The sequence below is a fragment of the Thermobia domestica genome, chromosome 13 (genome assembly GCF_964235325.1).
Source record: "Thermobia domestica chromosome 13, izTheDome1.hap1.1, whole genome shotgun sequence".
Lineage (NCBI taxonomy): Eukaryota > Metazoa > Arthropoda > Insecta > Zygentoma > Lepismatidae > Thermobia > Thermobia domestica.
Window position 1 is genome coordinate 136,172,088 of NC_137466.1, and position 23,239 is coordinate 136,195,326.

Consider the following 23,239-nt stretch of genomic DNA (forward strand, 5'->3'; position numbering starts at 1 on the left):
ATGATTATGTCTACAAGACCTCTAGCGGATTAATTAGCAGTTACTCTCCAAAGAGTGTAAGATCTAGTTTATTAGCAAATCCTCTCAAATGGCTCTCAGATGGCAACATTGATACAACTCGAAAGTTTGCAATTGTAAGATTGAACTTGAAAGTGACTATCAATGCTAGCGGAAAGTGATGTATGCCTAGGTAGATTAATCTGTTCAAAATATGTTTGTGATTGACTGATTTATTGCAAAGAAGTATGTTTGGAAGCGGTTGTAAGACATTCCGTAGGTCTTATTGGAAGACTAGGGTTAAGTGTTGAAGTTGATGAAGCTCTCTTCGGTTGTAGAAAATATAATGTACAACGGTTAAGAATAAAAGCCATTTGAATGCTTATTGAAATTTGCGGAGAAACGGGTGATATTTTCCTTAGTGAGTCTCCAGATAATGACCCAAATGCTAACAATATCCTTGATGTAACATTGAAACATGTGAATAAAAATTCAGTTGTTATAGCCGATTGATAGAGAGGTTACTCTGAAATGGAAGATGGTAAGTGGACTCATTTAATTGTTGATCATTCGTGTAATTTCGTAGATACTGATAGTTGAGAATACACGCAAAAACGTTGAAAATTTGTGTTGTTACTTGAAACGCAATTTGAATTTGACACATGGTTCTGAAAGCATGATTTTGCAGCTTGCATATTACTTATGGAAAATAAAATTTTGTAGTGACGCCAGTGTTAGTGAGAAGCAGGCTCGCAACTAGAGGGGGCCTGCCCCCATAAACTTTTCGTGCCCCTCCAGACCTCAACACAAAAAACACAATTTAGATATGTGCAAGAGAATTTTTAATGACTTGCCCCCCCCCCCCCAAACCTCTATGGCTGGTTGCGGGCCTGTTGAGAAGTATGTAACATGTATGAGACAAGCAGTTGAATTGTAGTCATCTATATAATTTTGTAAGTACGCAGTTATTTTTTGTTTAATATATTTTTTTTTAATTTTTATATAGAGTAGTGGTTGGTGTTGGGGGTTAGGGGGATTGCTCCCTCAAGTGAATAATAAAAATTCATGTATTATTTCACTTCCTTTTACTACGAGAATTCCAATATAATGCAGGAACCACCATGATTCCGTTTCGGAGGAACTGGTTCCTTGGGACATTGAAGGAACTGTTGTAAGGAATAAGTTCCTTTGAAATTGGAATCGGAATCATCGAACGAATCACAAATGAATGAATTACCTCTATTTCTTCAAATTCTACTGTGGCTTATTGGAAATTCTAGATATTTACATGGGAATCCAACTCTTTGAGTTTGAGTTGAGTTTCTTTTTATGTCTCATGGTTATGCCGGCTAGGCTAAAGGAGACGGTGATGATGAGAAATGAATGAAATGGTTGAGTGAAGAAATTGGGAGGAAACGGGAAAACCCGACAAAACCCACGCACACTGTGTTTGTCCACCACAACGTTCACTTGGCGCGAGCTGGGATCGAACCAGAGACCCACATGCACCAGAGGTGAACGCTCTACCACTGAGCTACCAAATCAACTATTCGTTCATTGCAAAATGAAGAGCATTTCCACTAATAAATCAGATATCATCATAGATGTACCAGCGTTGTAGCTAGCAAGTTGTTATAAGGGGACGCATTACTTTTACAAGGAGCAGGTTTATACAAATTAAAAGAAAGCCATCCTCTCCTCTGGTCTAGTGGCTAGTACGTGTCCCTTTGTGCACGAAGTTCCGTATTCGATTTCCGGCGTGAACGCCTTGGAAAATTTGAACTATTACGGTGGTTTGGATTTAAACTGTAGGTTCACTGCATGCCACTGCATTAATTGTGATCGCAAGAATCGAAGTTTGAAAAAATGAACAAATGATAATAATATGTAAGGTTCACAATTCTTTTTTCTCTTTTATTTTTATCTATTGTTTGCAAACGGATTTAGAAAATATACATGGAGAATACTTGTCATTTTGTTGAAAATTTTCTTTATAATTAAATAGATAGTTAGTAGAAATTAAAGTATATTAGTGGTACAAAGGCGTAGTTGCCTGTTTCTATGATGTTGATGAACACATTTTCAAAAATTGTGGAACTGAGGCATCTTTCCCCCACATGCATGCCGAAGATGCTCCACTTGAAGGTTTTGGTAAATTGTTTATTTTAAGTTCTTAAATTTACTGAAATAAAATTGTCTTTTGAGGTATCACAAACAAGACATCAGTCTTCTAATTGCTCATAAATTCAACAACCTCACCTCAATTGCAGGAGTGGAAAATAGATTATAAAGAAAAAGTAGATCATCTTTACCCAAGTTACTCTAATGATCCGGAAACCCTGGGATACAACTGCACCCCTCTACTTGTAGTAATAGGTAATAATACTAATATTGAATTACTACTTCATTATTTAACATTAACCTAGCAATGTTAAAGCAAATAAAACTAAAAAATATAGGTAGAAACACATTTAATGCTATAATCCATTTAGTATCGTTCTCAGGAATACATCCAATGCATTATATTGAAAATACGCCGAATGAATTGAAAGAAAACTAAAGACTGATGTCCATTAATTGCAGTAATAATACAAAAATAGGCATTGTTATTAATATAATTCATTGAAATTTGTTTGTAATATCATTTGAAATATGTAGACATTCATGTCTGTGAAACATTGTAACTCTGATAGAAGTGGAAAATTAATGAATAAGAAGTTCATATCTTGATTTCGTTTTTTGCTTCTCCTGAAAAAAACAATTTTGTGACAACCTTAGTGAACTAAGGGGCGGATATAAAAATAATTCAAATTCCTGCACGCTCTACCCGCTTTTATAAAGGAGCCAGCGAAACAAGCAAAAGAAATATGGAATTTTCTGCAGAACACCTGAATTGCTGTTAGAAAAGGATTATCTAGATACTAACATCCACCGGGCAACTTATATACTTTTACAAAGCATATTTTCTTTCCTGTGGAGATGAAGCAGGTAGAGATGGAAGATAAAATCCATGGGAGGAAAAATATTTTTAGACATAAACGTTTTTTTAAAAAAAAAATCGATGGAATATACACTCTGGCAAAAGAATGGAAGATTAGCAAATGTAGAGAAACGGTCAGCAAATATTTTGAAATGTAATATTACTTAATGCGAAGAAAATTGCTTTCTGGTCACAACTGGTAATTATCAGAAAGCAAAAAATTCGAAATGCGCGGAGATTCATAGTATACATAGTACCATAAAAATCTTCGAACCATGAGCAATCTAATCTGAAAATATTATCCCATTGAGTTGAGAATTTTTGTTTTGAAATAGCTATTTTATTTTGTGTTTCGTGGTTTCTTTCTTCAGTATTCCCAAGCATCTCGCGGAGCCTTTGATCACTTCTTAAGAAGCCCTAGGGCTACGCGGAGAACACTTTGAGAAGCCCTAGTCTAGACAATAGATGAGATTGTACATTTTAACAATATCGTTCAAATATATATTTACCAATAAAGGGTAAACGTTACTTCATAATTATTATATGCTACATATATTTTAATCTGATACTGCTTTCAACTTTCTAATTTTGATATTTGATACCTTTTACCAACAACGAGTTATGCTTATATTAGTCAATGTGATTTTAATTATTTCTTGCATCTGTTATAGAATTCCAATGAAGCAAATTAATATTTTCCGCTGTTTTGACTTATGAAAAAGGCGACATCTGGACCAAATGATTCTGCCACGTTTCCTCAAATCGCTTCACGATTAATAAAGGAATAGTTAGACTATTTCATTAGATAACTTGTTGTCCTGTCAATTGTGACATCTGCTTTTGAATATTCAATCTAACTTTTACTGTATTATCATATCATAACACCTAACGTTAGAATTATGAGTTTCAGACCATAATATCAAAGTGTGCTCCTGTTACTAGAGGAAGCAGTATGTGAAGTGGAGCATTATTTTCTATATGTTTCAAGTTTCACTTATCTATGCTACTTGGGAGCAGCGGGGCAAATCTGTCTTCAGCATTGGGGGCAACGGGTAAAACCGTTCCCATAATATTTTTTTTTTAAAAGGCGATGTTCAAAATATTTATAATTGAAAATCAATGCTGTGGAGGATCAGGGGAGCAAAGTTGTCTTCAACATTGGGAGACAGGCAGATTTGAAGCTTATTCTGAGGGGACATCAATGTCATCTCACTTTCCTTTGTGCCAATCGGACACAAATCATCACATTTCCTCCTAAAAAACACATTTCAAATAGGATTATTGGAGGAGATAGTAACCCTCAGTTCCAAGATTGGAGGGGACATGTTCTCTTCATCCCCCCTGGATTTGCGCGAGTACTTGTGAGTGACACAGCGTGAGAAATTACTTTCGTCCTTTAGTTATGCTCATCAGTATGTATATTGTTTCGCTACTCAAAGCGACGTTATCTGCTAATTCTGATCACATCACGGGAAAACGGTTGACCTTTTCAAACGTATTTTGGAATATAATACCTACGTACCTCAGGCTTGATTTTTATTATTTTACTTTGATTAAAGGGCGTGTCGTAAGGGAGAGAGGAATTTTAAAATTTTGCCCACAATCTTATGGGTTTATATCATTACACTTCTATGGAAATTCGTATCCTAAATTGGAAAGAGCTTTAAATACTTTCCATGGATATATTCTCCACCTGTGAAGAACAGGCATTTCAATTGGTTTTGCAATATAGTAAATTTTGCGGAAATATAAAGCTGTAAAGAATATAAACTTCTGAGCACAGCAGTCTTTGGCTGGTAACAGTAAATAAACAAACACTGTAACGATACGTACAAGAGGTCACAAAACAACGTTTAGTGAGTACTGAAATATCCAGATGCACTACAGTTGTACCCTTAAAGAATCCCTAATTACCCATTAGACTTAGCCATTTATTAAGGACTTGGACATTTTTTTTTTTTTTTTTACCAAGAACTCAACAACATAACAGTAGAAACAAGAAAAGATCTTAAAAATTAATTGAATAAAACATATTCTTCATTGCCATATTTCATGTCCATTATAACTTTAAATACAAGGACTGTTATCACTCATTTCCTTATATTATTGCTCTTGAACGTTCTCTGCTTCTTCTGGAGAAATTTCTACTTCTACTGTTTCCTTTTCACTTTCAGCATTTTCACCTGTTTTTGCTTCATTTGATTGTTCTTGTAATGCGCTCGCTTCCTCTTCAGAATCCACTGAAGGCATTGGCGTTTGGTGGTCAAAATCACCTTGTAGTGAATGTTTTCTTCCTTTAAATGGACAAGATAGTAGCCTACCTCTAGTAATTTTAGCTTTTGTCTCATCCCAGGACATGGCTTTCTTTGCTGAGCATGATGGATAACATTCAGCAGCAATTGGTGTGTATGAGTTTGAAGATCTATACTTTTGAATCAGGCGTTTGAAATTTTCTTCAGTTGGCTCCCACGTGTTTATAAATTCCTCATTTATTTCTTTGAAATGATGCTTAGATTTAGCACGTACTATAGCATAAGAAGTTGTTTCAACTGGAGCTATACTGCCAGGACGTATAACACTTAATGATTGGTATAACTTGTTTACCAAGGCAGCTGTCTCCCATCTCAACTTGTGATTTTTCTCCTCTGATTTTCTTTTATATTCACTTTCTTCTATTTTCTTTTCTTCCTGTTTTCTTTTATTAGAAGATGATGATAATTTGGAGACTTCTTATACAGACAGAACATTATCTTTAGTGAAAATTTCCTTAATAGGATATGTAAGTGGTTGTACATTTGCTCCAGACCCTGCTAAATTCGTAACAAGTACAATTTTCTCGCGTCCGTCTTCATACTTACATAAAGAATCATTTTCATCTGAATCTCCTTGCGTGTCTACATAAACTAAGCTTGATATATTTTCTACTGATTGCGGATTGAGTGGCTTATTTCCTCGATCTGATGCCACAAAAGGATATGAAAGTATATTATCTTTATTCTGAGGTGAACTTTCCTTTATACGAGAAGCCAGCAAACAGCTAGGTCTTGGTTTCATTCCTGGCACCGGGCAAGGCTTTTCTATTGGGCACCGTTTTCCATCGGCCAACTTCATCATTTCTGCCCGCAAATCTTCCAGTTTCTCGGATGCTCGTTGAATGACTATACCTGCTTCTACTTTATTCACTGCTAGTGACTCTGGCGTCCTTAATTCAGTTATATCACTCTCTAACGACCACTTTCGGTTCCATGTGAATAACGCATTCACGTAACCCTGAAGCGTTTCACCACCCTGTTCATAAGTCTTATGGTCTTGAACGTAATATGACTTAACAACCTGTGGGGAGAGGTACATTGGACTTCCTATAATGCGACGTCTTTCAGAGACACATGTACATTGTGCAGGTTGCGAATACGATGTATCAAAACAACATTCAGCAACTGGATACGAATCAGTTTCTTGTCGTATGCATAATTCACAAGTACACTGTTCGCCAGAAATCTGATGGTTGCGTACATATACCATCATACAAGTAAACTTTTGTAGTAGGACAGAGACCGGAAGTTCCTTCACTTTGTCGATTATGACTCTGAGCATGATGCGTTTCACAGCTACATTTATTACACTCTATGTGAGCCGGTAACCGTGAAGTAGATAATTGAGTATTTAGATCAGCCATTTTCAGTCCTTGTTCTTCCAGTTTTCTGTGATGCTTGGCTCCAGAGCACTTGGAACCAATGTTATAGTTCTCTTTTTCTTTTTCCAATTTTTCACTTAAACTACTTAGTACTCGCTTCAATTCCCTTTGTCCTTTCTCTAACGAATTTACGTTTTGTTTTACACTGTCTGCTAACGTTTCAAGTTGTCGAGAAACGCTGAGCAAAACATTCATTCCCATCTTTCCTGGTGATCTCCCTGTCAACTTTCTGTGATTCCTTTTTCCTCGTTTTCCTGTGGGACGAGATAGGTGTTGCCATCCTTCTAAGTGAGTTTTTAGACATTCTGTGCACCCCCGACAATCTTCGAGACAACAGCTAGCATCTACTTTACTGCTCCTTTCCATTTTCAGATAGAAGTATAACCTACACATGTATATAGTAGTAAGAAATGGTGTATCTCTTTTTTTTTTCATTATAATGTTTAACTATTGCTTATATTTTATGAACATAAATTTTGTTTAAAGCATAATATAGACTACCGGTATATATTTTAGTATAAGTACTCGTAATTTTTCATAATTTCAGTAAGAGTTGTACCCATTGTTGCAGGTAACGAAGAGAGAGAAATAGTAACTGGAATACATTTAAGTTACAAGAATCATTGTTATATTGAAATCAATGAAGAAAAAGAAAAATGGATTGTTAAATGACTGATTGATGTAGTATATTGTACGGTATAAAACAAAATCTTGTTTATTTTTATTATTTACTAGTTGCAATACCCGTTCTTGGGAAAATAAGGTTTATGTAGGAATAAAAGTGAATCTGAAAAGTGAATTTAAATCAGTGAACATAGTCCCATAAATCCCCCATCTTTCCTTGATCATTTGCCACAAACCGCATGAAAATCGGACATCAGTTAGAAATTTTAGACCCAAATGAAATCCGTGAGTTTTAAAAGAATCACCCTGTATATAATAGGCCTATTTATAATATTGTTTTTATAAGAAGAGGAGTACAAATGAAATGTAACGTCAAATCTTCATGCTATATAGGTGACTTCTCTCCTTAACAAATATAGTTTTATTAAGAAAGTGCACAGTCCACAGCAAAAAATTTGCAACGTGATCATGTAAGATCATTGGGAAACTACGCCTAACAGCGCAGAGAATCAACATAACGTCTAAGTGGCAGGAATCACGCCAGGAGAAACCTCGGCGTCCTCCCCTGAACACTTATTTTGGAGCAAAAGACTTCGCCGTTTCACAATAAACTTACATGGTCATGTTGCAAATTTTTTGCTGTGGACTGTGCAAATGTGTGTTGAATTAGTAAGTTTGAGGCGTCCGGACCTGGGTGTACCCCTGGCTTATACCCACCCTTATACCTCCATTACATCTCTGAATTAAACAAAATGTATGCTGAACTATAAAAATGTTAGGTGGGTATACACCGTATACTCCTCTATACCCCCCATTACATTCTTGATAGGTTCGTAGTGTTAGGTTTCCCTAAAATACTCTCTCCATATTAGTAAGTCTAAGGCTTGTTTGACATGGAAACATTTTAAGGAAGATTTCTTGTAGCAAAAATCTTATCATTACTCCTATACTTTAGAGAATTAGTTGACAAATTGCAAACTACTGCCTATCATTTAGTGCATTTACGGATTGTAAAAGAATAAAAAGAAGTTACGAGATAATCAGCCAAGTTAACTATCATCAAGAGATGAAAACTAAGCTGTCGAAATTTCAAAGTTAATTTAAAGTAAAAAAAAAAAAAAATGGCTGTCAAATTATGAAATGAAAATATCATTGTTTTGCTTTCCTTGCTTCCCCATGTGGAAATCGCGGTCGAAAATTGGGAGGGCCACAGCCGACGGTGGCGGGCCGCCGGTACGACTATGTACAGAAAAAAACATATTTTTGCCGGCTCGGATAAGAGGCGGCAGGTAGCACCCGATCTTTTGCCGACTGTATGTTGGCAGAGACGCGACGTTGCGGCAGGACTGGTGACACATCCGACTCTCTGCCGAAGAAACTGAGAGCCTCTGTGCCGCCGTCGTTTTCGAGACTACTTAGCCGCTAGGCCGCCGAATTCTCGACGCTAAACCAGCCTTCGAAACGCCATACTGCCTACTGCTACGTCGCCGTTTTGTCGTCCATAAATCAACCCTCGGAATGTTCTCTTTCCGATATCTTTTTATAATTAATGTTGTAGGTTTGCCACGCCTTTGCCGAGCTGTGGGAAGTTGTTTCGACGTTGTTGTGCCGGCACGGCTACTTTCGTAGCATATTTTCCGTGAGTCGGACAGTCGTAGATGGCCCTTTTGCTGCGAAGGCGGACATCGGCTGCAATTCCCCATGAGGTTGTTACGTGACGGGAATTAGCAGTGGACCTGAAAAGTCCATGGGACATTTGACCGAAAAAGAAAAGAAGCATGAGAATTGTAAGAAACGCGACCCTTTTCCTTCCTTTTCCGACGGAATAATTTTTCTTACTATAACTTGATATGATGATAGTCAGCGGATAGGCTTCGTCATTATAACGCACACAGAAGAAATGTTTAAGCAAAGAAAATGGGACTTAAAAGTCCCGACAGTCGGGAAAGGGTTTAAACCTATGCTGCATGTAAGTAATATGTGTATCAGATGCCGAATCCACCCTCAAAACTTTGTAACTCGACATAGTTTGTATTTTTTCGTAATAAAACTAATTGGTTTAGTAAAGAAATTATTAATGTGGCCTAAAAATTTGATCCTGCACCTTATCTGCACTATTTCTTTTCTTATTAAATAACAATCTATCATTTTGTTCTGCGAACATGAGTGGCAGAAATTAAGAATTGCTTATTGTTTTTATGGGTAGAATTACAATGGGTCTATAGACATAGACATAGTACCTTGTAGTATTGGATTCCTCCCAAATTCTGGACGAACCCCAACAAAATAATTTGAGTGCACACATGTACGCACGCCAAACATTCTATCACAACTCGTTCGTATTATCATTTTTATAAGGCCCATAATAATCTTGTAGCAAACAAAAAAGTCATATTCGCTCACTTTTGGTTGATTGCATCAATTGTTGGTGTGTTTGAACATACTGTATGTCTCCATTACGAGTCCAAAGACTCAGCTAACTCTGGTGTTTTCCGTGGTTTGGTTGACTTCATGAAATACCTTGCCCTTCTCGTTTATCAAGTGGCTAATGTACGCCTTTGGTGCACAAGTTCCAGATTCAATTCTTGGTGGGAGAGCATCGAACACATTACAGTAATCTCACTTTTAAGCTGTAAATTTCGTCCCATAGCCTATAGCCTGACGTCTGACGCAGAACGTAATTACAAATAAACAACCATAAAGTGTCTTGAGACAACTGTGCAAGAACACACGGACAAAGCGTTCGTTATTAAAGACACCTCTGCAACGGTCAGAATAACTTAATACATTACATGTTTTTGTGTATACTGTTAACATTTTTTTTTTTTTTTTAAGTGGCATTGCTGACAACTCAAGTACACGAGACAGCAGACGTTTGCAGTCTAATGCAGATGCCATTAGTATATCGTCGTAGAAATTGATGTTGAATTCGTAGAAAGACATAGGAGTTTATGGATCTTCCAGCACACAACAAAACTTGTGAAAATCACAATAAGTATTACGAAGTCCGCTTTTAAAAAGCTGGAAGTTTCTTTACTATAAGAAAGAATATAAAAGCATTTAAAGAAATGTCATAACTCACAATCGTCTCAATCCATTAACTATATCAATAGACAAAAATAAATAAATAAATAAATAAATAAATAAATAAATAAATAAATAAATAAATAAAGAGTAGATTTATTGAAAAGTTGGTTGCCCAGAAGAACAGTATAATTGATTTTATATATAAATGAAATAGAACATTTGTTATGCATAAATACTCTTTGTTATGCATAAGTATATTGTTAGTTTAATTGATTTTATCGTTTTGCTTATTTAGAATACTAAAAGTAGGGGAGATTTCCCGATATCGCACCGGGTTCTAAATCGCACCACCCCGAGTTTAAAAAGAACAGTATTACTAACATACCATCTGGTAGTTACATTAAATACTTAAGCATACTCCCATAGTTTCATAGTAAAGTGACGACGTTCAATAAGTTATGTGTGTGTGTGCAGTTGCAGTACAATATAATTGAAGTATTCCTTACTAAATTTTCGGGGTATTTCACAGTAGAATAGGAATTAAGGTATAAGAATTAGCTTATGTTTCAATAAGTAGTAATAAACAAAATACCATTAATATTATAGTGACAAACTCAAGTTATTCTTTTTTTAACTAGTGAGGTGCGTATAAAGAATCACTTTTTTAAAAATGGCATAGTTTCTCAAATCGCACTACTATCTTGTATCCGAAATCGCACCAGTGCGATTTTAGCTTCCGTGGTGTAATAGTTTTTCCTGGTTTGTTTCTCGTTACTGTTTAGACAAACTGAGTACACAACAATATGGAAAATGTCTCCGGAGTCTATGAATCGTGTTTTGAAACAGTCTATAGAAAACAAAGTGACGCTGTTCAGTCCAATAGCAGGAGGAAGTAAGGCTACCAATAGGCAACCACAAAAAACAGAAGTTCTCTTATCAAGTCCTTATAAAAAGCATCTTGAAAAACAACGCCAAAGGCAATCAAGAGTATCTAAACGTGTGGAGAGACCTAATCCTTCTGAACGTTCAGCTAGGTCTGCATGTGCTTCAGGAAACTTAACACCAAAAAGTGTATTCAAAAAGTAGATACAACCAAATCACGATGTTCTGAGCCACATATTCTCAGTGTTTCAAATGTGGCTTTTAATGTCAATGAACAAGATTGGTTTTGCATCCTTTGTCAACAAAATTTAGTCCAGTGTGTTTTGTGTAAAGTCTGGATACATGGGTCGTCTTGTGCGTGTGTTTCAGGAGATGAATGTGCATTCCAATGTGATTTTTCTGCGCATAAGACGTAGCTGTCCGTATTTTCCATAAATATAGATACGTTTATGTTTCATATGATCATGAACAACATTGCTCATGGATTATTGCTCATTGAATCAAAATATGAATATTTTTTCTTTAATCATATATTCCCCTTCCTATTAATAACATTGAGATAAAGGAATGTGATATATCATAGAAATATTAATTTGTTTTATTTGTAGGTAGCATTTCTACTTAGCTTATTTCTAAGGTGTTATTTCTGTGCTCGGTTATTTATATTGCAGTATTTTTTCTCTTTAAAGATGTATTATTCCTTATCTTAATATAACGAATAAAATAATGTGACATTCCATGGAAATAATCATTTGTTTTACCCATATACTTTACTGTAAAATTAGCATGTATTCAAATGACGGTGCGATTTTGGCTTCACATAGTGCGATTTGGAAAACCTGTTGTGTAAATCGCACCAAACGCAGGCCACTATCACCATTTTTATCGTGATGCACTATACCTTGGGACGGGATGTAAATCTTGTCACAAGGCTTCTAACAAGTATGTGTTACTTCTAAATGGTTCCATCGCTGTGACGCATCTCGAGCTACGCACGGCGATTTAACATTGTAAGAAGACTGCAGATAAGGGAATGGATTTCAGTAAAGAACGAAGCAAGAAAAGGTGTAAGTAGACTCCAATCTAGATGACATGAACTGTAAACTTATGTTTATACATGTTAATTAAGACTATTATTCAATCTTCCGTTATGTTGTTTATTAATTCCATATCATTTGTCGGCAGTTTGTCAAACTACATGTTCTGCTGCATATAATTACATAGTATAAAATCCATAGTATTTCATATCCTTTGTATTTATTCATTAATTTCTTTAACCATATTTCATAGTATATATACTTAACAATCAGAACTACATTCATAAGCATTAAATACACACTTCTTAGAAGTTACTAAATAGACATATCGGAGATATATATTTTTGATTGGAGTTCACAGAAATACGAAGAAAGTTAGTTGCTTGGAGCAGGATCAGTTAAAATTAGCAACTCATATTAAAGCAATTCATAGATACAATATTAAACATTAAACACACGTTGCTTCAAAATTACTTAATTATGTCAAAATATCATGACAAACTATGACAAATAAATATTATTTTCGATAGAATTAGAATCAATCATTAGTGAGTAATCGTCATAAAATTATTTAACTTCTATAATATCTTTCTAAGAATCACGGAGTAAAATCATATCAACAACTGTCTTCTATTTAATAAAAAGAGAACGAAAGTGGCTCAGAATTTTAAGTAATTCTTGGCCTATAGCTTGCAACAAGGTGCAGATAAAGTATAAGTCGGTCAACCCGAATTTGCTAAAGATCATAATAACCTGATTCAAACATGAATAAACAAAGAGTTAATCGAAACAAAAGACAATATGTAACATCCCGTTACAATGAAAATGATAAGATATCGTTATGAAATCACTATGAAAGCATTGGAAAATTATAAAGTTCAATAAGATGAAAAAATCGTTTTCAATTTCTTCAAAAGTTTCGAATTAAAACCATTTATGTAAAAAGTGGTGTGATTTTGGCTATTCTCCCCTATTACCTTGCCTGGTATACAATCACTCTGCTCTTAGCTTGTAGATGTAAATTTGTACTGTAATTTTTACCGATGTGATTTGCTTCAACCTTTTACTACAGTAGCATCATTTCAATTTTGCTAGGGGGCAGCAAAATTACCTCACTGCTGAAAGGGGTGCTAAATTAAAAAATCTGTATGTTTCTCAAACTCGGGAGCAGACAATTACACTTCCAAGTCCTTCCCAAATGACGCTTCTATTCTACCGTAGTTTGTATGTATAACTTAGGCAGAGATAGTAGTATCAAGTATGAAATTATGAAAAAAAAATATAAACGGGCTCGTCCGGGATTTGAACCCGGGACCTCTCGCACCCAAAGCGAGAATCATACCCCTAGACCAACGAGCCAACATGTAAGTTTTTATTCATCTTATTCACTCAACGATTGTCATCTAGTGAGTAAGAGGTGATACCAATACATTTGTCGTGCAATCGACGTCACACATTCCAATAGAAATTGAGAGCGATCAACTTGAGTAACTATGGCTCGCTCTAGGGTAGAATTGAAACTTTTTTATGGATCACAACCTGAAAGAAATTAGCCTAAATTCTATCATAAAAAACATTTTTACTTTCCAAATACTGTACCACTGCGGACGCTGTCAGACTCGTAGGTGGTTGATGGAAATCTGAAAGGTGGATAATCGGTAAAAGTTTTGCTCTACGGCAAGGTGACCAGAATATTTACTTGCAAAAACGGGACGCATATGAATCGCCGACGGGGGGTAAATATCTGACTTCCAGGTTGCATTTTGCGACTCACTAGTGTTTTCAATTATAAAATACACAAGTAAGAGTATCGTTTCTAACTTAAGTACTATCCAACAGTACCTTTTACTACTAATAAACTACTTACCTCATTATTGAACATCCGTTACTCTTTACTATATCATCTAGCGTAACTTTCACTGGTATTTTTGGGATGACTGGATCCTCTTTGACAGTTCTTTATATTCAACAGTTTGTAGAAATCAATACAAGGCTGATCAAAATTAATCTTACTGATCAGCACAGCTTTCAAAGTATCTATAGACAGTTGGGTTTTCTCACTTGTCCACAAAACATTCATGTGCGAGAATACAAGTTCAGTTGTATCATTAGTCCCGGGCAAACAGAGAAGGAACACACTTTTAGAAGATTTGAAAAAAAAAAAAAGTGAAATGAAATCAGATTTTTACGTCCCACGGTTATGCCGGTTAGGCTAAAGGAGACGGTGATTATGAGAAATGAATGAAATGAAGAAAGTGGGAGGAAACGAGAGTACCCCGAGAAAACCCACGCACACGGTGTTTGTCCACCCCAAAGTTCACTTGGCGGGAGCAGGGTTTGAGCCCGGGACCCCATACGCCAGAGCTGAACGCTCTACCACTGAGCCACCGCGGCCCCCTTTAGAAGATTTGAGTATGGTACGTTAGAACAAAAATGGGAAACTACTTCTACCCAGAACTTGTCAGGAGACACTCTATTTTAGTTCCACTTAGTCAATCTTTCTGGTGTCAAGTATTCTTTTAAATACACGCAGTCGTCGTAAAGAGCAGTATCATCAATCTGAACGAAAGGACTATTTTCCTGAATAAAGTCTACAGTTTTTGTATATCCTGCCAACATGGTACACCTTTAAGCGTAATCTAACTGAATTGCTTCAAAAGTTTCAAGGGCTTTTATTCACTTATCTAAATATTCAACTGCAGTAAATATTCAGAAATAAAACTCCCCCTATCCAAATTCTCAAGAGTTTTCTCGCAGCTACTGAAATGAGATTTTGAAGCTAAATTTTTCTTTAAATCATATAAAACAGAAATTGCCTCAAAAACTGTAAACGTTTGACCTTGTATTTTTTCTACTGCGGAATGGAAAATTGATGGCTGATGAAGTAAAGCCATGTTTGCAACATTCAGAAGTTCCAGACACAGTTGAACCTTCCCAATGAGTGTTGGTACGGAAGAGTGTAGAATTTGCATTGACCGTTTATATTTTGAATAATAATTACAGGACACCTGGGTCACTTTTGTTTAAAAACGGGACATTTAGGTGTCCCGTTTGAGAATCAAAAAACGGGACAGCGGTTGGAAAAAAGGGACTGTCCCGGCTAAGACGGGACGTCTGGTCACCTTGCTCTACGGTAGACATGCACTTACCTTAAACTTGAGTACAAGTCTAGTGAATTTTGTTTATTGTGTTACGTAAAAGAAAAGAAAACTTTCAAAAGTAAACAAAAAATTGAAACATATGGAATGTTAAAACGTCGTCATCACTTTCCTTTGTTCTTATTTGTTTTTGGTTGTGTTTTGTTAGTCGTCCACAGAGGCGGATCCAGCCCGGGGCCGGGGGGGCTGGATTTCCCAGTTATTTTAGTGACAAAAATAATTGAAGCTATTATTATTATATTTTTGAAAGTTTATCGTAAACTCATGATATACTTATCATAGTCTGGGTTGGGTCCCCCCCCCCCCAGTTTTTAGCTTCTAGATCCGTTTCTGGTCATCTATTATTTGCTTTAAGTTTGTGGTGGACAACATCGTGCTCATGAGTTTTCTCAGGGTACTCCCGTTTTCTCCCACTTTCTCATTCCACTAATTCTTCCATGATCATTGTTTTTATCATCTTTTCCCTTAACGTAATAGGCATAACCGTAGAACGTTTATTTCCTTCATTTGATAGTTCTTACTTCCTTCTTTTTTTTAAAAGGCAATCATGAGAATATACAGGGCCTCCCATTTTAATCTTTCTACGAAACTATCTCGAAAACTTTTCAACATAAATGAACTGAACAAATACTCAAATAGGAAATGCCATAGGCACATCGAATGGTGTTATCGTGGTTCCCCCCAGAGCCACCCTTCATGAGGGTCCAGGGCCCAACTTTAAAATTTTAAATTGAAACATGGGACGAGTGATACCTCGTTCGATAGATCTTTAAAAACTAAAGAGCGTTGGGGCAAAAAAATCATATCGGTCACCGTATTCAAAATGGTGGCCAAGACATGGTGCCTATATCAAATAAAACCTCCAGTACCATTTGTGAGAAAATGGTTGGAGATAAATGAACGAAATAAAAAAAATGAAACAAACAAATGGTAGTATGGAGTACGTCGAATGATGATGTGGTGACCCCAGGGCCGCCTTTCATGGGTGACCAGTGCCCAACTATGAAATTTTAAATGGAAACATGGGTCGAGTGATATTTCTTTAAACACTAAACAGCGTTATGGGAAAACATTTTTCATATGGATCACCGTTTTAAAATTGGCCGCCAAGACATTGTCCCTGTATTACATAAAACGTCCAGTACCACTAATATGAAAACGATTGGAGATAAATGAACAGAATAAAACTCGTATAGGAAATCACAGAGGGTATTTATTATTCCACAGTTCGAGAACAATGCAGCAGAGAAAAAGATGATTAAAATAAAAGTCACTTAATGCAAAGGAGGAAATCTAATTCCTAGAAAACTATCGCTGCGACCTCCCTCCTCTGAAATGGGAAGGAATGGTGAAATTGCAAATGAGAACAATACTTTTTGGAAATTGAATCTACGCAACAAAATGTGATTTTATGAGATACATGTCTCTGTAATGAGAAAAAGTAGGTAAAATTCGTGTTAAATGGTACCTTCCATTTTTATTGCATGCAATGATTTCATGCAAAAATCAATCAACTGAAATTCAAAACAAAATTGTCGAACATTGCAGCTTTTGCAATGTGAACAAGGTATCACTCGCTCCATGTTTCCATTTAAAATTTTGAATTTGGCTTTGGGCCCCCCGGGGGGTAGAGCGATAATACCATTCGATGTGCCCCATGACCTTTCCTATTTGAGTTTTTATTTGGTTCATTTATCATATTAATGGTACTAGACGTTTTATCTGATAGAGGAACCATGTCTTGGTAGCCATTCTGAATACTGTGACCGATATGAAAAATCTTTTACCGCAGCGCTTTTTAGTTTTTAAAGATCTATCGAACGAGGTATCACTCTCCCCATATTTCCATTTAAAATTTTAAAGTTGGGCCCTGGGCTCCCATGAATGACGGCCCTGGTGGGCACCGCGACACTATTCGATGTACCCTATGGCATTTCCTATTTGAGTTTTTGTTTAGTTCATTTATGTTCAACCGTTTCGATGTTAGTGATATTGGACGTTTTATCTGATACGGGCACCATGTCTTGGCGGCCATTTTGAATACGGTGACCGATATAAAAATTCTATGGCACTACGCTTTTTAGTTTTTAAAGATCTATCTAACAGTTATCACCCACCCCATGTTTCCATTTAAAATTTTAAAGTTGGACCTTGGGCTTCCCTGAAGGGCGGTCCTGGAGAACACCACGACACCATTCAGTTCAAATATTTCGTTGTTAAGGAACGTAGGCTAATTTTCTTGAAATAAAGATTTAAATCTATATATATAAAAGAGAACGCACAAATCCTTTGTGAACTCATCACGCTAATACGGCTGAACCAATTTCTTTCATTTTTGGGGGGTTATTATGATTTGGACCCTAGATGGTTTTTATCATATCACTTTAATTTTTAATTACCAGTGTCTTGAGATAATTGACCATTCAAGTGTCCATACGTACAAATCCTTTGTTATTAGTTCATCATAGGTAAAAATAAACGTATTTATATGCAACCCGCATGACCATGTGACTCGGCGGGTTAACATAAATGACAGGCGCTATAATTTTAACATTTACTGCAATTTGAAAGCGAAAAAGTAAAAATTATCTAAGTAACAAAGTTTATTGCGTTCCGGGGTGACCGCAGCGAAGCGGGGTGAACGCTGCTAGTATGTTATATTGAACTCTAGATATTTATTTAATATCCATTCTGTATGTACTAATAGTTTGATTTTTTTTGCATGTTTATATATTCTTTATACTCTTTCCTCTTCTCCTTATCGTATTTGAGAACCCTGTTTCTGTGGACCGTTTCTCGCTTTGGAGAAAGACATTTCTCAATTTTTTGGAGAAATGTATTTCTCAAAATGGGTGTTATATGCCTCATTTGCTCAGATGTTCCTTTTCCAATTTTAAGAAAGAATACGTTTTTCCTCAAATTTGAAAAAGCATTTGCACCCTCAGAAATGAGACATAATTCCTCACGTTTGAGTCATTATTTCTCAAAATGATTTGACAAAATCGAAATCTCACTTTTAAGAATGTATTGCTCGGTACGGTGCATAGGTAAGAACCGGATGTTCTCAAATACGAGGATTTTTTTCTCGAATTTAAGAAACCATTTTTAACAGTGTAGCATTAACGTACGAAGAAACAATAAATTGAAGGGGAACTCAAGTTTCCTTCCAAATAATTCTGGATACACCTCCGCCCCTTTCTTCTTAGTGTTCTGGCTACAGGCATGATAGATCCACCAACTCACGTTAACAAAAAAAAAAAAAAAAAAAAAAAAAAAAAAAAAAAAATGGCCTGTCTAGTTCACGACCCAATCTCCTATACTGTTTCTGATAGCAACATCAGATATGGTAAGTTTCAACATACAACTTCAGAGTGTAGCATTGGCCAGTAAGGCGTGAGAGGTTATATGCTTTATGTCATTATTACCGGTTTTTCAAAACCGGTTTTTATAAAAACCGGAAACCGGCTTCTAGAAAATCCGACATTTTGGTTTTCTCCAAAACCGGTTCGGTTTTCACCGAAGCTGGTTTCGGTAAAAACTTTTCGAAAACACACAAAACTATTTCTGTGGAGACGGAATAGGTTTCCGGAGTACAACGAAATACTATTCTGGTCTGAAATAGAACCAATTTTGAAAGAAAAAACGGAATCGGTTTTGGAGAAAACCGAACCGGTTTCGGTGAAAACCGAAAAACCGGTTTTTGTGCCCACCACTAGTCAGTATACATCTTTAAGCACGCATGAGAACACATGTGTAATCGAGTTATTAGCACGTTTGTATTACGCACGTTCTTCCTTGTTTTCCAGTAGCATTTTAGTCTCTATTACCCTACATATAAATAAGAGAGTAAATCAAAGCCAAACAAACATTATGTTTTGAAATGGTAGGCACACTTAGTTGCGTGAATAGGTCACACATGCTTATCGAAAAACTTGATAGATAAATTTAAAATGAGATCCTTTCTTACACAATCTCTCAGATGAGAACTTCAAAGTTAGACAAGTTTATTTACCTCATCTTACTAAAAATACCACTGTGTAGCCCAGTGGCGTATTAGAGGGGGGGGACTTTGTCCCCCGAAATTTTATTTACTATACTAAAGTAAATGAAATATCTTGCATAATTTTCACATTTCCAGGAATAAAGTTGGCAAAGCTCCCAACCCCGAAACAAAATCGTAAATACGCCACTGATGTAGCCTATATGAGCATGTTACAGGCACCCAAACTATTTCTTGTAATACTATCATACGCTGAGAAGCTTCCACGCAGGGTCGACCCTAGGCAACTTGCTGCCCCGTGCAATAATATCATTCCTCCCCTTAGAAAGAACATCTTCAATCTCACTATTTTAAGTATGTTACCCCACCATAATTTTAGTAGCTTTTTAATGAAAATATCGAATTTCAATAATAATAATAATAATAATAATAATAATAATAATAATAATAATAATAATAACTATAAGTGTTGAGTTTCGCCTCTGCAGCCCTTATCACATATGTCCTTGTCATCATGTAACTGGCGGCGGTTTTACCAAAATCGCACGACTGCTCTAATTGACAATCTGCTTTAATGCTTGGCAGATTTTTTTCTTCGATTATTCTATCTCTTCGCCTAGATATTTTTTTTTCGTGAGCTTCGTACGCCATCATTACCTTGAATACTGTCCTTTGCGACACACCTACCACACTTGCCACTTGCGTTACGCGTGCTCCATATAACCGAGCGCCAACAATTAGCCCTGTTTGGAAATCAGGAAGGTCGCCTATTTTACATTATCGCCGTCGGCTGAGTTCAATGCACTCTGGTATTCTACTACCCCTCACGCAGGACGGTGTTTGTCCTTACATACTACCACCAACAACCCTGTACTACGGACGCTCCCTGACCGTTGCCAATCTAGACATCTGAGTGTTTCCAACTTCATGTTTTTTCATTAAATTTATAAGTATCTGTGTGCACGTGATAATCAAGTAGTATAACGGATTTAAAAGTAGCCAATGACAAGGGCGCCCATGTTGTAGTTTCCAAGGGGGGCAATTATAAGCGACGTTTCAAATTTTGTTGTAACTAATGTAAAAATTCTATTGGATTTTCGGTATTCTGAAGTACAATTTCTTCTAGGGCGGCAAGCGCCCCACCTTGCCCTCCTTGATGGGCGCCCTTGGCCAATGAGCATTATTTCATTAAATAAGCTTTGCATGTCTTCCAACGCAACGAATAATAAGTAAGAGAGCAAAGTTGAATATCAGCTAACGAACGTTACAATTTCGTATTTCTGCCTTGTCATTTCGTTTTTTCACTGCGCTATCTTCATTCTCACTTCACACTTTCATTCTTTGATCTTTGTTCATAAGACAACGTGTATATTATTAATGTGTCTACGACAATATGAGTAGAAGTAAATGACAGTAGTTTTCTGTAACAGAAAAAGGCGAAATACTTCTGGAAATGGAGAAAGGAGATGAAAAATCAGAGAACCATGGCAATTCTCTATGATTCGGAAATCAACATGTTATATCAAAATTCGCAAATGTTAAAACAAGCACGAAAATGCAGTGTATTCTTCAGAGAACTACTAATGCTATACTTACAGAATGCATCCAATTTACTCGTAGAGAACTCGATCCCACCAGTAGAGACTTTCTACACTACATTTATGATTAGCTTTAGCACTTGCGGAAACTGATTAGAATTTGTTCTTACGTATCACCAGAAGAAGCCAAACAAATTTCCAAATTTCTTAAATTTGCCCATCTGAGCCAAGACAGAAAGAAGAAGAGATGCAATAAACACAGTGGTAAATCTTACCAGAGAACCTTTGTAACAGTATTTGATAGCATTCCTCTTTAAAAAACCAAATTTTGTAAATCTGAACAGAATATATTATTGCAACCATAGAAAAGGAAATTGACCAGCTTTCTCCACAGGATGAGGAACTCGTTAGCATTGAAATCATTCGTATTTTGAAGAAAAGCAATATACCTCAACATAATGTAAACAAGAACGAAAGGAACGCTCTAAAAGAATTACAAAATAACGAATACGTAGCGCTTTTAGCAGCGGACAAGGGCAGCGCAGAAGTAGTAATATCAACAGAAATGCACCATTGATATATCATTGTAAAGAAAATATTCTATTAAAAGCCAAAGCATGCAAAAAAGGAAACCAATCTTACTTAGACAGTTTTCAGGAAGACCTCCATATTTATAGATCACTCACGAATATCAGACCAAGAACAAAAGAAAATATTACCCAAGGCAGCGAAGATGTATGACCTACCAAAAACTCAGAAGAACAATCATTCGACCAATTGTCACTGTGATAGATTTCCAACACATACGTTAGCGAAGTATCACACCACCCTTTTGAACTCGTATATTGGAAACTCGAAGCATAGCATAAGTAAGTCATATCGACTTACTAAAATTCCAGAAGGATAAACAATACTTACTCCAGAAGACATTTTTCTTAGTTTTGACATCACATCGGATTACTGGAAACATACTTATTGTGTCTCCAAGAGGTCACTCCTCTCAGCAGGTATCACCAATTTCTGCATGCACTGAGAAAAATCTGTTCTCCAGACAGCAGTATGTTGTACAAATATACGGAATCCTCTTGCTTACTACAGAAATCAGTACGGAGCATACGTTATCCTATGTTACATAGGCACTGCCCTTAAATGTTACATCATGCCGTTGCAGGATGTCTGATATCTAACAGTCTTCCTTATATTACATACATATATGTCTGTTACCTTCGTCAGCTATATATTATATACGTCCATTTGTATGTGAGATCCTGACAACATATATTGTTTCATACGGAAAGTACGTACAGTTGGAACAATTATACAGAAAGTACTGTTTTATACCTAGGTAAAACATGCGTTTTCAGTTATACGTTTGCTGTACGTTAAGTCCAAAAACTACAGGATTTACAAATGTAACATATGATTTTACGTATGCTAGATACATTTTTTCTCAGTGTGGAACATTAAAGGCATTGTGTTAGATAATGCCTTCCGCAAACCATGTTTTTTGTTCCACTACACTGATGAAAAGTTCACGATCAGTCGGAGTGGATCTGGCAACACGGTAGAAAACTATCCAAGAATTTCTCAAGACTTCAACATATTTGTTTGCCATGGAGTAGAACAAAATGATCACTTCCTTTCCTGGTACAAATTAGAATGTGGCAGTTTAGAACACGCTGAAGATCAGCGTACACAGATTTATATCTCGATGGCAGTTCACATCATTACCCAGCCCACAAAGAAGCCGTGATATTTATGCCTATTAACAAAGTACTTGCGATCTCGGCCAAAAGACACATCTATTCGTAAATCAGCCACATCAAGCAAAGAGTACTGAACAATAGATGTAATACAGCACAAATAAAAAAAATAAAAAGGACATGAAAATCAACACATGGAGAAAGATATAACAATAGCATGGAATTGGAAATAAACCGAAAATAGCCGGTATACCATACATTCAGGACATGAATAACATAATTGGGAAAATACTGAAGAAATACGATATTAGAACAGTTTATAGACCATTAAGGATAAAGAACAAGCTCGAAATACTCAAAGTATCTCGCAGGGTTTTTGGAATATATATAATGAGTTGTGATAGGATATATTGAAAAACTCTAGACAAATCCACAATATAACTAAATATACAGGTATTTCGTATGTAGGAAGACACGAGATGAAGAGATTTGCTGTTGCCGAACATTCTATCCAACATGGCCATCGAAATCAGAGAAGTTCATAGTTTTTACCTCACTTTCATTTCGTCGTCGTATGTAATAGATCACAGTTACGTGAA

General features: G+C 36.2%; 1 non-coding gene across 1 annotated transcript; it reads right to left on the reverse strand.

Moving 5' to 3' along the window:
* Positions 1-13,528: 13,528 nt before the first annotated feature.
* Positions 13,529-13,600, reverse strand: TRNAP-UGG (transfer RNA proline (anticodon UGG)). Its single transcript has one exon. It is a non-coding gene; the product is annotated as a tRNA-Pro (tRNA).
* Positions 13,601-23,239: the final 9,639 nt, after the last annotated feature.